Source organism: Typopeltis vanoorti, chromosome 11, assembly GCF_054136105.1.
Source record: "Typopeltis vanoorti isolate ZY-2024b chromosome 11, IOZ_Tvanoo_1.0, whole genome shotgun sequence".
NCBI lineage: Eukaryota > Metazoa > Arthropoda > Arachnida > Uropygi > Thelyphonidae > Typopeltis > Typopeltis vanoorti.
Window position 1 is genome coordinate 32,266,018 of NC_143559.1, and position 18,366 is coordinate 32,284,383.

Below are 18,366 nucleotides of genomic sequence, written 5' to 3' on the forward strand. Positions count from 1 at the left end.
GAAGGGGAGAGGATTGGCAGCTTGCCAAGTCACTGGAGCGAGTAGTGCTCCTTGGATGATCAAGATGCGGGTTAGCATTTGACTAAATTATCACTACGGTCAGACAGGGATTATGAGAGGAGTCGAATAATGGATGGCAGGTAAGCAGAATTTCAACACGAACTGTAGACATGCCTCACAGAACGTAAAGCGAAATCATTGATTATTTCCGCAGAACAACTCCGGTTAATAACGATCAGATATCTTTAGTTTGTTTTGTCACGGAAAGACATTTCAAGAAATGGCTGAAGATAAGAGTAGTTACTTACCATACAGAAATGTAATTCTACGCACTTCTTATTCTTACTCGGTAAATACTGTTTAAAATTGACTTTGATGTTCCGATGTTTAAGTAAAAACTGAACTGGTATATAAATATCCATACGGTGGAAATGACAGTTGAGACAAATGGAAAGTTGATGCACTTGAAGAAACAGCTGTTACTTGTAATATAGTTTGTGCTCCCGCTTGCGTTTTACCGAGACACTTTGGTTTTAACGAGTAATCTTTTTCTATGTAATGTAAATGCATTATTTTCGCATGGAAGATTTCATGTAATGAAATATCTACACTGCGCAGACTCTGTAAAGCAAGTTAGTCTCAGAGATAATCGTTTTGTTTCTTTGTTTTTTTATGTCATACTTATTTCTCAACATTTTAACTTGAACCAAAAATGTAATTTTGGTTTCTGTTTGTCGATTTTTCCATACCAATTCACAGTCAGAATGTGACACTATTTTAAGCAAAAAATCTCTTCCATATAATCTTTCTCGTCTTTATTAGCCTAGCAACAAAATCTGCAAATAGTTCCATCCAACACGTTTTTCTAGCATTTCATATTGTCACCTAAGTTAAATTACTTTTATCCGAAGAAATGAAAATGTTTGGCATTTTACAATTTGAAAAGGAATTTCACCCAAGAAAATATTTGAAACTCTTCAACTGTTAAAACACATGTACACAATCCAGTTTTTTTATCTATTTATTTCTCCGTTACGTTTTAAAATACCATCTCGTTTTTCAGCCTTGGAGTAAAATACGCAGCCAGTTAAAAACATAACGTAAAAGTTCCAGAGTTCGAAGACAGTGCGATGATATTCATAGTCTGTGTTTTACAATTAAACTCACTTCAAATTAAAGCAAAGAATTTCGCCAGTGTTGTGATTCTTAATTATCTTTATTGAGTATTAAACTTCTGCGTTATTGCTGTTATAAACAATGATTATAATCAATGCAAAATCGTCGCTTCCACTTATAATAAGATGGTTTGTTACGCGATGGCCATCCTAATTCCTCGAATTCTCTGAGAGGTCGTGGATCGAAAGATTAATGTTAGTTTGGGGGAGCTGCAGTGCCCACTCTTAATTCAATCGTGGCATGCGAATTAAGATGGGTTTGCTTACGGCAGTTTCCTGAGGAAAGTTGATCCCCAATTAATAATGTTGAATGGAGATTTGTCACACCCAAAACCGAAAAGGGGAATATTTTACCCTTGTTGAATTGAGAAATCTTCTGGAATTCTATAATTAATAACTGTGATTTTAAGCAAATCGCTGTCGAAATTCGATTGCAAGCGATTGTGTATGCACTGGTTCATTGTCGTTCTCTGCAAGGGTCTCATTTAACGCAATAAATCACCCCCGATAACATTCAAGTTCTGTTCAAGGACGCACCCTTTCATTTCAGATAACCACCCTCCAATACGGATTCGCGAGTGCTTTAATAACCCAGCGCGAAATCGGAGATGAATGTTTCATCTGTCTGATTTCACTTTATGTGCCTGTGAGACACTTCCAGTCCCAGATCAGATTTCGTTTTCGCCAGGAAGGTCGAGTAATGCATTTATAGAGGAGCTATTCTTCCTTTACGTTATAAAGTGTTTTAAATTAAGCTTAAGGGCTCTGTTTCAGCATCATTACGTTTCTCTTCAGTATACAATTACATGATTCATTAACTACAACATTAATCTGTCTTCACTTAACACAGGAATGCCATAGAAGTGGAACAAAATCAGTTTGGACGCTCATCGGTTTAAAAGGATAGTTTTGGTGCCCTTACCACAACAAGTTTCGAGTCCACTCAGTTTTTTTGATTTGTGTTCCGGTACTTATTTTTGGCTGCTTTTAAATTTCACCATATTTAATTTGAATACTATAGACGAACTTCACATTTACATTACAAAAAGAATGAAATTTATTTACAGCTAACTGGTTTTCACAGTACTAAAAATTTATTTTAGATTATAAACCAGAAAAAGCCAAACTTGCGTAACTACCCCGATAAACTCGCCTAGTTTAAAAAGTAAATTTAACTGAGTGATATTTATTATATTAAAAAGGATTATTATGTTAACATACGTGTGTGTGCCGGTTGAAGGTAAGAATGGCGTGGTATTACTATTTGTCAAAGGAATTGATTGAACCCAGATCGTACATAATAAGTGAGCGTAAAAAGATTTATCCAACAGCTGAAATAAAGCATAAGTAAAATAAAACCAACAACGAAAAACAAAATTATAAATTTAATTTTAAATTAAAATTAAAATTAAATTTAACTTTGAACAAATAAAATTTAAAGTTTACGTCATGTTCCCACTTTGATTCTAACAGTTTTATTGTTCTGACGTCCAATCAAGTGTAATCTTCATCCAGGAGGTTGAGGCTCTGATCCCTTCCATCTTCCTACTTCTGTTAAAGTGTGTGTTAACGAACCCGTTTTCCCGTTTTGAGGGACGATGGAAAACCCAAGTTTCCATTGGGGGAAAACTCATCCCCCTCTCCGTCTGAGACCATCTAACTCACTATTTGATTGAAGATACCTAATAAAGGTCCCTTATGTCATTGATGGGTGCGAACAACCCGAACTAAGCTACTGAGGCTTGTTCTGAAATAGCAGAAATTAGCTCCAGAGAACTTGAAGTAAGTACGGTTAATAAATAATAGAAGATTATCGAGAAACAACGTAAAGATATGGTCACTTAAAGATGCAACTTGCATCTTAATATTTGCAAGTAAATAAACGGATTACTTTACCAAAACTAGAAAAATACCTTAATGCCCTATAGATATCTTATAAGATCCGCTAAATGACCTTGCCTTCTTTGGAGAAGAATTATCAAGTTACGATTGAGAAGTAGTATTCTATCAATGGTCAGGAAGACTTGTTTTCAATTCTATAATTCCGTCAAGGACTTTTCAATTAACGGTGACTTAGCTGATGTCATACATTGGCAGGGTTTTTCTTCTGCAAAAACAAACAGGCCAAAGAACACAGGGAATTAACAATCATAAGTGGTCTCTCAACCGTAGTTGCTTCGGATACATTTATTTAAAAGGTGTTTTTGTATTTTCCGAATTGTGCATGATCTAGTGTGTATTTGGTGACGTACTCGCTCAGTTATTTACAAACATTGGAGGACCGAATTGCTTTGAACCCATACATTATTCAAAACAAGAGTTTGCTGTAAGCGAATCAATATGTTGAAACGAGTTGCAGTAAACAAATATATTTTTATAATGCTTTGTTTCTATGACGACACCAATCATTGGAAGCATCGCATCGAATCTCTGATCTATCTGCGCACGCATAGATTTTTGTGGTGACGTTCTGCTGACAGCGCGTGCTGAAAGTGGAATAACAATGAGAACTTTAGTTAAAGACACATTTGATTTACAAAGTTAAAAAAAAAAACGAATTGTCATCCAGCTGCTCGTAATGGGATAGCATGATGCTGTTGTATGTTATGAATAAATGTTGGGTATTATCAGTTTCCATCGCTTGTCGTGATTATTGTAAATCGGGCGATCTACAAAGGACAATACTGAGTGTTTTTCATTTGCTCATTTTTTGTTAGTCTGAGGGGGGGGGGGGCGGATGTGAGGTCAGGAGTGGCTATATCGACATAAATGGCTTCGAGTTTTGAAAATTTCAATTGACGACTTGAAGATGCCAATCCGGTTTGCTGAGTGGAAATTTCGCTTTCGAACCAGCAGATCCATTGGTTCTAATCTATTGTTCGATTAATTGCTTTCAATAAATTTTCTGTATACCATCTAGAGCAGGGTTTCTCAAACGTTTTCTACGACGGAACACTTCACAAATCCTGAAATGTTCACGGAACACCTTGATTAGTTTGTAATGTATTAATTAAAAATTAATTGGTAATTTAGCTTATTTTATTGTTAATTAATAGTTGATAATTAATTATTAATGATTGATAATTCATTAATAATTAATTAAACATTAATTAAACCATCATTAAATTAATTTGTGCTGATTTTCATTGACATATCCCATTCTGATCACCAAATATATTTATAATATTATTATAAGTACTTACGAGTGAATGCAGACTTTTTCTCCTGTGTGCTGGTAGTTTTCCCCTCCTTTTGTACATCCTGGAGATCTTTGTAGGCTTGAGGTGGATGACTCACTATCTGTTGGGTCACAAACACCTTCAATAAGAGATTTCTTAATACCAAAATTAAACAAAGTGCCTTGTCTCTTATTCATGTTAGATTTTAACTCTGCATTCCTATTACTTTTAAAAAAATCACAGCACTCCGGTTTCAAAACAAGCACTTACACACTGCAATACGAACTTGCGAATAAAGTATTCAGCATTACTAGATCTTAGAACCAGATACAGACTACCTTGATCTTCAATTTCAGTGGAAAAATTTTCTTTATATTTCCTTGCTGATTGGTCACTGACATTTGCAACGCCATTATTTCGATATTATTATATGTTATTTCGTTCAGTTTTGAGAACACGCCGCCCATTGTTGTAATCGGCTTGCAGGCAAATTTTATGATCGGTCATAAACGGCGGTATTCTCTTTCCCGATTGTTGAAAGATTTCAGTGTGTAAAAATTAACGATAATTCATGAATATTTCCATGTTTAAAAATATGCTGCTTGGTCACTGACATTTGTTACACAGATGTCATTTCCTTCATTTTTGAGAACAGAGGATATGACACCAATTGTTGTAATGGGCTTGCAGGCAATTTTTATGACCGGTCATAAACAGCGGCATTCCCTTTCCCAAATGTTGAAAGGTTTCGATGTGTGAAAATTAACGATACACAGATGTTATTAGGCTTTCTGGGTCTGAGCTTTTCGACATATTCACGAATATTATTCTCCTGAGAATATTTTTACTATAAAATATTTATTCATGAAAAATGCTTAGAAAACTGAAATGACAAATTCCAGAACTTCTCGCGGAACACAGATTGAGAAACCCTGATCTAGATAATGTTGTGCACTAGCCTAGCTGCAACAGACGTTCCACTTCTTCCAAAAAATTGTTTATTGGACTCTGCGGGCTACTCAAGTTTTTCACATCGATTCATTCCCTCAAATCGTGCCATCATAACACCCGCAGTATAATATAGTGTAGGTTAGCTCCATAAAACTGACACAATATAGGAGGCACTGCATTAAGCCGGCGTTCATCCTTCTAGGCTTCAACCGAATCAGGAGAAACTTCTGTCACCAGTCTGTATATACTGATATGAGGTGGAGGCATGCATCCTGAGTCCATTACGGACGTCCAACTCTCCAGGACCAGGGATGCGTTTCTATGATAGTATTGTGTGCAAAACTTATGTTTGGCTTTTGTGCGACTGCCTTTCCATATCTTTTCAGTTGTTTACATAGTTATAAACGAAACTAACCCTTCCATAGGCTCTTAAAATTCCTGGTTCGATTCCAGATCGGACTACCGAAATTTCTGTAGCAGTATTCCGAGAATCTTTTGATTCCTTAGTGTCGGTTTATTCGGTCATCCTGTTCTTCGTTGGCTCCTTTACATTTCCATTGAATGACATCGTTATTTGCAGTTAATTTTGGATGGTGCGTTTTTACCCATATGAAGAAGAAACAATAGACCACTGTATGGCATCCTATTTTAATACCTCCTTTCGAAGTCTGTAATTTGTTTTAGATATACCCATTTGCTTTTTATATTGGTACACTTATTAACCTATCATCTCTATACCTTGTCATCGAGACTTAATATTTCCTTTTCCAAAAGGAAATTTTAGGCTAAAACCAAGACGATATGGATTCTCTTTCTCTCCTCATAGGAGATGGAAAGTGCTCAACGATTTGGATCGTCGGTAAAAATTTCGCTGAAACGAAAGATCAAATCGGAGAGAATACGCATAAATGGTATAACCCTAAGGGAATGGAATTGATATTAAAAGCTTGTGAAAGATGAGAATGTTTTAACGTGGCTCTGCTTTCCCTTTAGCGGAAGGTGCGAACTTCCTTAACCTTGTGCGTTAATCAGAGTTGGAGAAAAGACGCGATTCCACTTCGTTTATCGTCTTTGTATTCCCTTCTCTCTCTCATTTTAATCAGGCGTTCTCGCCTTTCAAAAGGAAATAAGACAAACAGTCGAAAGTGCTGCTTCGGGCTATGCTTTTAAATCTTCTCTTTCTGATTTCCTTTTTCAGCACCCATCTGTAAATCGATACCAATCGTAGTCCGAAGTCATGTTACGAAAAAGAAACTTCCCAATTAGCATTTGATAAAGGAACACAAGTGTTTATTTCTTATGTTAAAGACAATCCTCTGCTCTGTTTACTGTGATTAGAACTGATGACATGACAGGCGATGCACGTGATCATCGACTATTCAAAACGTAATGGTAATGCTTTTTATTCATGAACGGTGGACATCGTGAACCGAATATGCCTGTATTCTTGCACTTTTATTCCATTCACCTCTGTCCCCATCCAACTAACTGTCTTCATCTGCACACCACTGTTGTGCTTATAGGTCTCTCGTTTATGGGCTCAATAAAAAAAAAAAAACTGAGTATTTGCCGTTTTTGCCACAGGTTCGCCTATAAGAATTCTTATGACTTGCATCACTTGGATTAGAAACTTTGTCAAACCCCGTGCTAAATGGCGTTTCTGCACTCAACCTAAATTAGCTTTTGCAGTTGTAATATTGATGAAACGGTCTGTATCAGAAACTGTACCATTTGAGTGGTGGCGCCACTGTTTTCGCGTAGTGCCTGAAAGATCGAATATATATTTCCCCTTTGAAGGATACTTGATTTCCAGCGAGAAAATTTTACGAACCTTAGCAACACTGTTTTTATAACAACACTAAAAAGAAAGTAACGGTAAGATAGTTTGGATCTTTAGGTAATCGGTATTTAGGAGAGCAAATTTTTCTTACCAAAATAATAATAAAAAATGTGTTGACAGTTTTAAGTACATTGGAAAAACTGTTCGATCATACTCCAACCGTACCCTAGTTGACCTATCATTTAGTTACTCGACATCAGGCTGCACACATTGTCCGTATTGAGTTCGTGGTGCATATTACTCGTATTATCGTTGCCTTCATTTCGTTCTCGGTATCTTCTTACCTACTCTTCATTCAATGCCAGCAGCGTGCAGCAACCCATAACACCCGGATTGTTATCCACACAGTACGGCTGCCTTCTGATGATTGATCTCTGTTGCTGTTCTTTTTATCATGAGGAAGAAAAGACAATATTAAGAAAACTATTTTTTTTTGTTAATCATCGTAGGAATTGTCAGTAGAAAAGAATAGTGCTGCCTTTAAGAATCTTAAGTGATGCAATACCGAACGTCTTAAACAATCAGCCGTTATTTTACACATTTTTCTAGGTGTTGCATTTTTTTAAAATCTCTTCTTCGGCTAAAGCAAATAAACTTAGAGCGTATGAATGATTATCAGACTTCTGTGGCCTGAATAGATGTTAATCACATATCGGTATACTCTTAGTTGACACTATTAGTCAAAATGCTAATGAGTACTGAGTATAATTCTTCTAATTTCGTATACGTTGTGGTATACTTAATCAGGAAAATTATATCAAGTGCGTAGTATTACAATAATGGTATTTACCTCACGTAGCCAAACAGTTTTTATTATCGAACAGTTAAATAGATCTGGGATCATTTTTATTGCATCGATCGTGATTTTTTAAACATTTTTGAAAACTACTTGATTGTTCTAACGAAGTTCTTACAGTCAGTATGGGCCATTTCTCTCCATTGTCATAGAATCTGATAATTAGCTTCTGTTATATGAAATGTTATTCCGGATTTGTTTTTATTTTTTTTTCCTCGGCTTGCATATGTTCTGGCATGCATCTTTCTTTCTCTCTCCGGATCTATCAAACATAGCTCACATCCCATGAGCAAAAGATTTTGAGTGGTGGATGGCAAGCTTTGAGGTGGCGCAGAAGAATCAATAATTTTTTGCTTAAAGGAGTAAATGATATTTTTTTTGCTTGTTTTCTTAGTATCTCTCTTCGAAATTCTGTTTGTTATCGATTGAATATAAAAGAAGAATGTAGCTCCTCTGTTACGTTTATCCTGATTATTGGTTTTCAAGGTGCCGTTGTAGAAAATCGTTTATCATTTTTTGCTTTTATTTGTTTTCAATATCTTGAGACTGAGGTATTTAATTTCTTTGGGTGTTTTTTTCACTCTAGGTGGGATGTTGCGTGGAAGTATCTTCTTATATAATATTATTTTACTTCAGAAACCTCCAGGAATATGTTTAGTCTAGAAAAGCAGCGATCTCTTACTTTCTAATTAGAAGTTTATAAGAAGATAAAAGTTATTTAGATAATTGCTAAAATGTGGGTGTTCTGCATGGTTCATGCCATACGAGATCTCATTTACGCCACGTATCCAATATTTTCTTGTAAATGAAGCTTGTTTCTCATATGACTCCAATTACTGTGACGGTGATATTTCAACACTACACCATCATCCATCCAATTGTCCTTTCGAGACAAGTTGAATCTTTCGGATTAGGAAGTTTTGGGGAATTTAATGCAGCGACTCGCCATTCTTTTGCTGCATCCCTCTAAGTGAGAGTATTTTTGTCTATACATGTCTGTTCACCTTGCTTGTTTGCAGGCCGTACAATCCTGTTATCTCGCCTACCTTCAGCTTAAAAGCCCCGTTTAAAGGTTTTTCGCGTACTAAACGAGATTCAAACCTATGGCTTTCCAACCAAAGGGCTTCCCGTATACTCACTCAGTTACTACGGAGGCTTTAAGACGATACAACAATGTAAATCTATTGTTAAATCGTGATTCTAATCTTTGTTCTATCTTTGTTAAATAGTCGTTCTATCTTATATCGTCTGTTTATTCTTATTATACATTAATTTACTTGTTTCTTAAATCTATCCTTCTGCTTACTTAAAACCTTATACAATCAAAATCCTACCGGCTATTCTATTGTTATGTCCCTGCTTTCTCTATATTATATCTTGTTCCACCTCTATAATAACTCTCCTTCTAATCTACTGTCGTGCCCCTAAAATATTAATTCAGATTTATTTCTTCTTCGGATATTGGCAAAATTTATATTTTGCTGCGCCAGCCAATATCCTATAACAGAAGAGACTCTTGTTCAGGGAAATAATTCTAAATTCTGAAGGATACACACAATATTTTATCTGACGCTAGCGCTGTGCAGATTCAGTTAGCAGTCGTAGACCGAATCTCACTTAAGCAAATATATCTGAATTCCTTCCCGCCAAAAAGGTTCTATTTCATAAGTGGTGGTTTGAATTCGTAATCAGGCATAAACTCAGGTATAAGGTACAAAACATGTATCGGAAAACAAAAAATATTTACAGCTATGTAAGTTAAAATACTCAATGGATCAAAATTCACTCTAAGTTAAAGGTGATAGTAAGTCGCAATAAATCAGAGCAAGTTAAATCCTTCAATTATGAAAGGATAAGATTAGGTTTAAGCATAATACTACTACTATATAATTCCTTTCACAAGTTATTCACAGAACACGCATTGAATACTTTCATTAATACTCTATCAATAATTATCTTAATTCTAAATTTCATTTAAGCAAGTCTAGCCATTCACAAATTACTGCCTATTAACAACTCTTCTTTGGTCCACAAGGGCTTAATTAATTCAGTCAAATTCTCACTAAAAGTTCTCTACTAGTGTCCTTTAGTTACAATGCACACAATTTTCTTGTTCTTCTAAACGAATCTTAACATAGAACGAAAACTTTTACGTTACCGGATCTTTTCAAATTTCATGCCGCCATCTCGTGTAGGTCTGGATTACGCGATCAGCTCCGCTTGAGAATCTTCAAGCATTCTCAAGAAAAGAACCTGCCGTCCGTCATTAATTACCGTAGTCGGCCCACCGCTTTCTCACGAATCCTCCGACCCCCCCCCCCCAAACTCTAATCCAGCAACCGAAGATCAAAAGGTCAAAAAGCCCCCTAAAACGGCGTGCTTCGTCTTTTATTCGCCCTATTCGGGCGTCCTCTATTCGATGTGGTTTTCACCCACGAACCCCATCGTTCATGCCCCTTGGGTGAACCTACACTCTCCCTAAACTGTCAGGTTACATTATTCTAGGTAGCCGCTCTGACGTCATTTTTCCGCGTTGGTATAGCCTCCATCGCTACGCTCGACTCGTATAGATTATACCCGATAATTCCGGATTACTATTTATAATTTTTCTCAGAATTTCGCAAAGTACTAGACAGCTTACTTGGGAATTACAAATAACCTAACAATAACTCTCCCTATATGGCACACATGGACTACACATTATTACAAAACATAAAACAATACTTCATAATTATTAGCAGATGTCCCCTTAATTAGTAGTAGGTATCATGTTAAATCCTGAATAAAGAATTTACTTGTAAAGCTCTCCATTCAGGATCTATCACGTTCTCATCGTTAAATCTATTTCTATTCAGTACTACAATACCATCTGACTTGTATGTAGTAAATGCCTTCACTATCTTAAGATTTTATGTAATTCCCTCATTAGTTATACCACATGGCATACGAAACTGGTAGAGTTAAAGTAATAGTAATTTTTTAAATAACTGTTGGTGTCCGTATGGTAACTAAACCGAATAGATATTGGATTATCAAATCAGTGTTATCTTGCAATAAATCTACCTCTAAAAATTGAGTAAATTCTAACGTTATTTTGTAATATTAGAGTTGAAGCATTAGTGGAAGTATTAAGTCTCCAATTAATACAAGTTTCCTCTTGAGAACAACAAGAAAAGATTTCACGCTGTTGTGTTGTTTTTTTATAACTATTCTTTTACCTCGGAATAACTAAGCTAATAATTATTAAGAATAAATTTTTGAAAACAAACAACGCCATGGAAAAAATGCTGTTATATTACATACTTCTGCCTAGTGATGTTTGTATGTGCTTTGCAAAGGCTTTAAAACAGAACCCCCCCCTAAAGGTTTGGTTACTGCCGTGGATCGTATTTCATTTGCTGCGACTTTCGATGGATAAACCTTAAAACTGTGAATGTTGATAGAAAAGAAAATTGGTTAGGGACCTGCGAGCTTTACCCAGGAACATAAATTTTAAGAAAATGAGGACAGCGGTGGTAGTATTAAACTGATCAAGATATTTTTGAGAAAAATTCAAGGATCGAAGCCTCTCTCTGGCGTGTAACTTAACAGAGGCAAAAAAGAACAGATCTATTTGAGACCGGCACTTCAGGGACACTGAAGTCAAGTTTTGTTTTATGTTTCACATACCAAATCCCTTAGTGCAGTTAACTGCAATTGTAAGGAACACAAAAATGATGCTTCATCCTTCCATCCATCACAGAAAGATGAAGCATCTTGAAAATGTTCCACTATGGAGAGAGCAATGTATCATTTCTCGTTGCAGTCAAATCAGTATGTAAGGAACTGTAAAATCCTTATGGTGATAATCTGTGGGATGAATTTCTCTCTGGGCTTTTCTACTTTTGACATCTTTCAGATACGTTTGAGATGGGAACAGACCAGAGTTAAATACCATGGAGTTCTTCAAACAGGACATCATATTCATACTTCTATACCCGAAATATGTTTTAAACCTATTGTACACATGAAAGAAAATGAAGACAAAAGTACAATTCCTATAAAAAAGTGCTTAGCGGTGGCGTTTGAGTATGATGGCAAAAATAATTTCATTATAGAGACCACGTTCTCAAGAATCTTAAGTGCTAACGATTGAGAAGATGCCTAACATTATTTTTACACAGCTCATGGTTTAGTTGTGTTTCGTATCAGCTATGACCCATAAAGATTCTGTCATTCACCCCCGTCTAGAATGCTAAGAATCTTTACAAGGACACCCCAACTGAAGACGAGTTTGTCAGTCTCATATGGTGGTCCCAGGATTTCCCCTTTCATTGAACTTGACTTTTACCACTCAAATTAGAACAACGTGCAACCAACAGGCAATAAATAGTGGCCTCGTAGTCTTAGCTGCCTCGGCAATAATTCCAAACAACTCGATTCAACCCATCATCTATCGACAACAGAATTCCATACATCTAATAATACATACAACTTTGTACAGTTGGACGTCATCCCATCTTGTTAAAAACAAAACAACAGCCAATCAGTATACTGTAAATAAATAAATAACCTTAATAAGATTTTTCGCTATTAAAGTTCCGAGTGATGTCGTAATAATCATAGAAAACTCTAGGTTATTTATTTACTGCATAAAATAGCATGTCTTTCATGAAACTAAAAGTCATGCACAAATTAAAGAATCAAAATAGAATTAGAAGCAACTGAAGAAAAAGGCAATTTGGATAGACGTCTGATTCGTTCTGTTTTTCTTTTGTATGTTTCAATGCATCTCAGTATTTTGCCAATTATCTGGGTCTTGACCTCGTTTTTCTTCTTTTGCTTTATTCCCATCTATTTTCCAATTTTCAGTTGCTTCTGCATTGTACTTGTTCTCTCCATTTTTTGTTTTTCCCCCTTTCATTATCTCTCTTCTTTTCATCGTTAATCCGACACTTGGGGAGGATGTAGCACAAATATCCAGTGGCATGGCAACCGATGGCACGTGGAGATAAATTTCTCGTTGTTTACAGACTTGCCTGGTTTTTGTTCTTAACAGAAAACCTCCAACTTAAGTTAACGTGGGATGTCTTCGCTTCATTTATTACTGCCGACTTAAAGGTTCTTTGTGAGATCAATAAGTGCTGTTTATAGTGCGGATATTTAGAATATCGGAGTTTTTGCAGAGAGAGTTTGCTTGACATGTGGTTGGTGGAGAAAATAACTACCGCACAGTAGTGGCAGCTGAACTGGTTCACAAAGGCTCAGATGTTGGCATTAAAACATCGAGACAGAAAAAGCAGTTGATTACATTAGAATTATTTGAAATTCTGTGCTAGCACGGAAATCGTGAATTTAAATAACTTGGTGCATTTCCAACATTGGTTACCATGGTAACCGCGGTTCTTCGAATATGCATCGTCATCCGTTGAGTTCTATCATTTAAATATTTTTTATAATAATCCACCAGGAAACGCTGTAAGTCTATGGCCCATTTGGTACCGTAGGCAGGGGGCGTTATATAGTCCGAAAAGTTGTAAGAGCAACAATAGTTGACACTTCAGATGACTCCAGCTTAGCCTATGGAGAAAACTTCCTCTACTTTTCGAAAGTCAGAATTTTCTCCCAGGAAAAACAACCTCGGTAAGAAAGAGCAGTCACGTAACTTACATTCGTTCCCCACAGTTCTGAAAACGTTGGCTGTCTCCGACTACCGTTCAGTTCCGTCATTTTGTACTGAATAGGTCTCTCGTATAAAAGCACAACCTTCGTTCGCAGCAGTAGACCTACTGGCGCGGTTTTGTTATCCCGCTGGCACTCCATTCTGTCGCTGAAGCACGCGCATCGTTCAAGTCTAGTGGTTCACATTGTTGGCCCAGAGAACACTTAGTTCCTCTCTTCGTGTTGTCACCTTCGTACCCTCCCTTTCTCTTCCCCCCCCCCCCCCATTGATTTTGCGGTGGCACTCTGCGAGCACTTCGTAGAGTATTCTGAGAATTGGTGTACATTCTCGGAATATCAATGACTGGAAAGCGAGAAATGGAATATAACTGAGTTAGGCTCTTTAAGACGAAATTGTGGCTTTTGAATTCGAGATAATCTCAAAGATGATTATCAATTATAGAAATGGGCGTTTGCAATTGTCATATTAATTTTGTGTTTGCGACCTTTCCACGTCGTCTTCTCAAACCTTAAAAGGTCTGGAAGTGACCACGACGGCAATGTGACAAAAAAAAATGATGAAATAATTATAAACGTAGTTGCGTCAATTATTTTCAGTAATTTATCCGAAATGTACAGAATTAAGTACTTTTAAAAATAGCATTCTCTAGGATTACAGTCCAGTTGAGAACCTCCACGTTATACCGTAGAACTGCATCGTGCATCTCCGAACATCACTTACGATGTTAAATCCAATTTATTACGTTGTGCAGCGACAAAAATTTATAAACTGCGTGATCCCGTATTATTTTTTTTCTAATAATATAAATAGCACCATTCGCGTAAAATAAACCTTCTCTAATAAATCAAAGTCAACGGTGCAACCTTCAGTATATTAAAAAGAGAATATCCACACAGACTCGCCTCTGTTCAAGCAATTATCTTCCAATGTACATATGTTTTTTTTTTAATATGTTTTATCCAAATTCAAATTTTCCCATTTCTTTGGAAAAAACGAACTAAAGAAGTCACCGATAATCAGCAAAAGTTCAAGCGAGGTTACACTGGTAAATGTATTCCTCTGTAAGGAACATGTCGAATAGATGGAACCCATTCTGCCATTTAGCTCTTAGCAAAAATTTCGGTTTAAGAAAAATCCAGCAGTCCTCGGAGTATCTCTTCAATTCTCCGTCTCCTTGGTAAAACGGATGCGCCATGGGAAACCGGGCTTATTGATCTGAAAGTGAAAGAGAGAGTATAGAAACTAAAATATTGTTTCGCTGTTCTGCCTATCTAGAGCGGGATGCTTTTATTTCGGATAGTATCTCAATCTTTACCAAGAAACATTCTCAGTAAGCTGGAAGTACAACAAATGATGGTAAGAAATGTATTATATCCCATGCAATATTAAGTCTTTATATAAAAAAATGGCATTTTAAAAGATTAACAATAATCAGTATTGAAGTACTTATACTTTAAATTAATATTTAAAAAATTTTTTATTTAAGTATGTAAAGTATTTTTTTTAACTTAGCATTTAAATAAGTGGGTCAGTGACTAGATGTGCAACATGCGGAAGATTCTGTTTTTTCGTGACCCTTGGAGGGTAATGTATAGCAATGCTGTAGCCAATGAAGTTCTAACTGAGGCTCGGCTATTGCTGTTACCCTCCTGCCATGATCAGAGCTTTAATAGCTCAATAACGCCTTATCCCTACACTGTCCTCTACAGATAACGGGGAAGATGAAAAGCATTCTTGCTTCGCCCCTTTAAGCCAGTCCTTATAAGGACTATAAGAGTACAACATGCGGTATAACTGCTAAAGTCTCGTCCAAAGTAGTAGTAATGTATAGTAGAAAGATGTTTTTGAATCAGCACTTTAAGAATTCTGTTTTGATAAGAACGGTTTCATAAAAGAAGAAATAAGACGACATGCTAGGGAATCGTGATAGAAAATATAACGCATAAAGTAGCCGAGATACGAATGGTTAGGACGTTTTGAAAGCAAACATGAGACTTTCAAAACAGATGCCGTCTAGTAAACTAGAATGACAAGACAGGACGTGGTAGTAAAATCAGAAAAATCTTCAGACTCTTCTGGTGGTGAAGTTTTTCCAAGAATGATCTAGATTGGAATGGAAATTATAAGATTTATGATGTTCTGAGAAGTTGGAAGATGTTTGAAGGAAATAAATATTGAAAGAGGAAAAATAAATTACAAATTACTGCAGAGATTTGGTACGAAAGCAACTCTGTGTCCTTAAAAGCGCCATCTATAATGAAGATACGAGTTTAGGCATTTTTGGTTTACAGGAAAATTATAACATATTTCAGTTGATCCGATAGTGGTTTGTACTTTATTTTAATGTCCCCAGTGAAAAGTCGGGAGCTGCGCCAAACACTGGCGAATGTCATATCCCATCAAAGGTTTTAGTAGTTTGTTCAAACACTATTTTAAAAGCTATCATAATATTTTATCCTATTAAACTTGCATTACTTTATATATTTTTTACGACTAGCGTTTGATGCTGTCCATACGGAAACCCTCTAACGTCGGATATAAAAATTGTTTCAATTTTGGTAATGTGCTGTTCGCTTCTTTTGGTAAAGCAAAATGGAGGTCAACATTTCTCTGTATATGCCTGGTCTGTCGAAATGGAGGCGATGTCATGAATACTTTATGCAATTCATTATTTTCCTTTTAAAAAAAATGTAACTTATAACTTGCTTAAAATTATTTAATTAAAATTGTAAATAATGAAATATATTATAAAACTATAAATATCTTAGAATACACCTTTAAATGTTGCATATAATAATAATACAATTAGTATTTACGAAATCGAACATTACCCTTGAACAAGACTGTCAATCCAATCCAATACCCTTGGAGGGTAATGGATGGCAATGCTGTAGCCAATGAAGTTCTAACTGAGGCTCGGCTATTGCTGTTACCCTCCTGTCATGATCAGAGCTTTAATTGCTCAATAACACCTTATTATCCTTACACTGTCCTCTACAGATAACGGGGAAGATGAAAAGCATTCTTGCTTCGCCCCTTTAAGCCAGTCCTTATAAGGACTAAAGGACATTACCCTTGGAGAGTAATGTATAGCAATCTGCAGCCAATGAAGTTTTAACTGAGGCTCGGCTATTGCTGTTACCTTCTTGCCATGATCTGAGCTATTAAAGCTCAAGTCAGACATGGGACCAGTACACACGGACGCAGAAAAAGCTGATGAAATAGCAAAGAACCTAGAAAAACAGTGTAGCCCTACATACGACAACTTGGACTTCAAGCATGTCTATAAAATCTACCTCCATGTCAGACATGCACTGAAAGTCACCGATACCTGCAACAACATACCTCCAAACACCTCACCAGCGGAAATCTATGAAGTTCTAAAGAATAAAAAAGCCCCTGGCCCAGATGCCATATCAAATAGAATAATTAAACTGCTGCCCCGAAGAGCTGTCGTATATCTCACCACCATAAACAACGCCATGTTCCGATTTAACTATTTCCTCAGCTATTGGAAAGTCGCAGATGTGGTCCCAGTGCATAAACCAGGTAAAGATCCACACCTGCCTGAAAGCTATCGACCCATCAGCCTAATCTCAAACTTAGGCAAAATTGCCGAAAAAATCATTCTCTTTAAACTCCAAGCCTCAGTAAATGAGTTAAATATCATTCCTAAGGAACAATTTGGCTTTAGACAACATCACAGTACTACTCAACAAATTCATAGGATAATTGAGTACATCACCACCGGTTACAATTGGCACCAGCACACTGGAGCAGTCTTCCTTAACATAGCGAAAGCTTTTGACAAGATATGGCACTTGGGATTACTACACAAACTCATTTCAGCAGGTATACCATCAAGTATTGTCCACCTAATTAAATCTTACCTCCAGGACAGACACAAGCCAAAATAAATGGTACAGTTTCAAGTCAGCGACGGATCTCTGCAGGAGTTCCCCAAGGCTCCCTACTGGCACCGATCTTATTCTCGATATATATGGCAGACATCCCACACAACCCAGTGTCATCCATCTTAGCACTTTATGCGGATGACACAGCAGTACTTGCCAGATCTCTACGACCACATCTTGTCACTAAAAACTGCAAGAAAACCTGCTACAACTAGAACAATGGGTCTCCAAATGGAGATTACAAGTGAATCCCCAAAAGAGTGTAGCGATACTTTTCACCAGAAGAATGGTAACTCCCATGGGGGACCTTTATCTTTTCAACACCAAAATCCCCTGGCAAACAGAAACAAAATATCTTGGAGTAATTATAGACAAAAGATTAACGTTCAACCCACACATCAAAGCCTTATGCACGAAGGCATCTAAAACCATTGCACACCTTTACCCTCTAATAAATAGAAAAAGCAAACTAAATACCAGAATCAAAGTGCTCCTCTACCTGCTGACGATCCGTCCCATGATGACATATGCATCTCCAGCCTGGAGCCACACATCCAACACCCTCAGGCTACAGAGAGTGCAAAATAGGTGTTTGCGCATGATATTGGATGCACCGTGGTTTGTAAGGAATGTACAACTGTATAGAGATGCAAATATCCTTTACATCTACTCCTTCCTACTAACTACAGCAGAAAAATTCTTCTCAAAGATCTCTACACCCCAACGATCTAGTTAAACAGGCAGCAAACAATGAAGAAACTGACCTCTTCAAATACAAGAGGCCAAAAGCCATCCTAAATACTTGCAACAATGACTAATCTCCGTGTCCCCCCCCCCCAGGGAGAGCTC

General features: G+C 36.7%; 1 protein-coding gene across 2 annotated transcripts in view; it reads left to right on the plus strand.

Annotated features, from left to right (window-relative positions):
* Nucleotides 1-18,366, plus strand: part of LOC150101420 (protein dispatched homolog 1-like) — a 173,534-nt gene that overhangs the window by 32,051 nt on the left and 123,117 nt on the right. Inside the window, exon 1 of one of the 2 annotated variants that reach the window (XM_090400277.1) lies at nt 85-140. The exons of the other annotated variant lie outside the window; for it this stretch is intronic. The gene's annotated coding sequence lies outside the window, so the exon portion shown is untranslated. Of the gene's footprint in view, nt 1-84; nt 141-18,366 lie in introns of those variants that run through there. 2 annotated transcript variants of the gene reach the window in all.